The 2500-nt window shown below is 40.2% G+C and overlaps 1 protein-coding gene across 2 annotated transcripts in view; it reads left to right on the plus strand.

Moving 5' to 3' along the window:
* The window catches only part of LOC126992080 (neurofibromin-like), a 16013-nt gene that overhangs the window by 12040 nt on the left and 1473 nt on the right, over nt 1–2500 (plus strand). The window lies entirely within an intron of this gene.

The following is a 2500-nucleotide window of genomic DNA, read 5'->3' on the forward strand; positions in this document are numbered from 1 at the left end:
ACACACACACACACACACACACACACACGTTCAGTACATGATTATTATTATTATTATTATTATTATTATTATTATTATTATTATTATTTTTCCTGTTCTGTTAATGTATATAATTTCTGTTTGGTCCTCTTCAGTAGTAATAATATTAGTAGTAGTAGTAGTAATAATAATAATAATAATAGTGAATATTTTGTATATATATATTTTTTTTATATTTAAGAATGCAAGTTTTGATACAAGCTGCTTTCTCCTCCTCCTCCTCCTCCTCCTCCTTCTTTTCCTTCCTTCCTTTGCTCATTATTTTTATCCTTTCCTCTCCTCTCTCCTTATTTCTCTCCCAGCTGCCTTTCCCTCCTTTCCCTCCTTCCTTCCTTCCTTCCTTCCTTCCTCCCCTCCCTCCTCCTCCTCCTCCTTCCTTCCGTCATTCTCTCCTTCCTTCCTTCCTCCCTCCCTTCCGTCCTTCCTTCCTTCCTACCTACCTTCCTTCCTTCCTTCCTTCCTTCCTTCCTTCCTCCCTCCCTCCCTTCCTTCCTTCCTTCCTTCCTCCCTCCCTCCTTCCTTCCTTCCTTCCTTCCTTCCTTCCTTCCCTCCCTCCTTCCTGTTTTTTTCTTCCTTTTTCTTTTTTTCTTTTTTCTTCAAGTTTTTTCTTCTTCCTATTCATCTTCCTCTCATTATTATTATTATTATTATTATTATTATTATTATTATTATTATCTCCTTCTTCTTCTTTCTGTTCCTCCTCCTCCTCCTCCTCTCCTTCTTCCTCTTTTTCTCCTTTTTCTTGTTTCTATTATTTTTTTTATATCTTTAATTCATTTTTTGCTTATGACTTTACATTTCTTATTCTAGTTGTTGTTGTTGTTGTTGTTTTTAGGCTAAATTTAAAGCTTATTTTGTCCCTCTTAAGCTTTTGTGTCCATTGCTGTGTTCATGTGTGTGTGTGTGTGAGTGTGTGTGTGTGAGTGTGTGTGTGTGTGAGCGTGTGTGTGTGAGTGTGTGTGTGTGTGAGTGTGTGTGTGTGAGTGTGTTCCAGTCCTCGTCTGGCTCACAAGGGTGTGTCTCAGGCATAGCTGGGCGCGATAACAGAAAACCTTATTCCCGATAACCGATAACTGATAATGAAAAACTTTAACGGCGATAACCGATAACCGATACCCGATATAAATCCACAGTTCCGATACTAGCTAGCGATAAGTCCGATAGGCGAAAACGATACTATATTGATATTTCAGATAGAACAACATCGATGAATTCAAATTTTCATTATCTGTATTTTAGGAAACTTACAGAACCTTAAAACCACACGTTGACACGTACATATAGACGGTAATACTAGAAACGCCTGAACCCGTGTTGTGTTATTTGGCGTCCCCACCGTCAAAAATTGTTTACAAACAGTGGTCTCTCGTGAACGGTGCATGCTCAGACCAGCAAGCGTAGACCTGTACAGTCTCACAAAGCTTTTAAACCGTAATAAAGAGTTGCTGGAAGGCTGAAACAGACATACAGTACCACTACCACCATCCTCGCTGTTTCTAGAACGGCACTCTGTACGAGTTGTATTTATATGTACAGAGTGTACGTCGTTCTAGAAACAGCGAGGATGATTACTATGTTGATTCAGCTTTCCAGCAACTCTTAATTAAAAAGCATTGTGAGACTGTACAATCTATAATGTCTGAGCATGCGCAATTCTGAGACCAATGTTTCAAAAAGCGCCAGCTTTTGACGATGGGACATCAAATAACACAACACCGGATGCCTTCAATACCATGGCATGGTCACAAACGAATATGGAATATCAAATTTGAGGCAGTGAATAATCATTTTTGGGGCAAAGTTAAATGTTTTTTCTCTATGATATATTGATTTTTGAGTAGCATAAAAAAAATAACCAAGTGTTTTAATTTTCAAGATCTAAGTATGAAATTTCATCACCGAAGATATTTCATAGCCCGAAGATTTTTCATACAACACCGGGCACCCGGGCCACGCATGCGCAGTAGGGAGGAGACAACGTTTTTTCTGAGAGGCGGAAAAAAAGTAGCGATTATCACTAGTTTGGTTACAAAAGTAACGAAGATACCGATGTATATTTAAATAAGTAGCGGAAGGCCGATAATCCGATTTTGTTATCAGCGATAAAGTATCGCGATAACTTATCGCGATAACGCCCAGCTATGGTCTCAGGTCCCCAGCACTGTAACACGCAGCCTCACAAGTGGGGTCAGGTTGTCTCCCTCGCCAGAACAGAACACAACAGTAGATAAATGAATTCAATAAAGGAACACGAACAGGTAACAAGACAAACCTGGTGAGTGTGTTGTGAGGTGCCCTGGTGGTGGCGGTGGTGGCGGTGGTGGTGGTGGCAGCCACGCCCTCACCGCCATGCACCAACGCCAACAAGTACAGACAATTTTGACCTGAAAATTATTATTGGTGTCACAAACAGCTGTTTTGTTAATCTAGAGCCTGATAACCTTATTGCTGGTGTACAGCG

Source organism: Eriocheir sinensis, unplaced genomic scaffold (genome assembly GCF_024679095.1).
Source record: "Eriocheir sinensis breed Jianghai 21 unplaced genomic scaffold, ASM2467909v1 Scaffold398, whole genome shotgun sequence".
In the NCBI taxonomy this organism is placed as follows: domain Eukaryota; kingdom Metazoa; phylum Arthropoda; class Malacostraca; order Decapoda; family Varunidae; genus Eriocheir; species Eriocheir sinensis.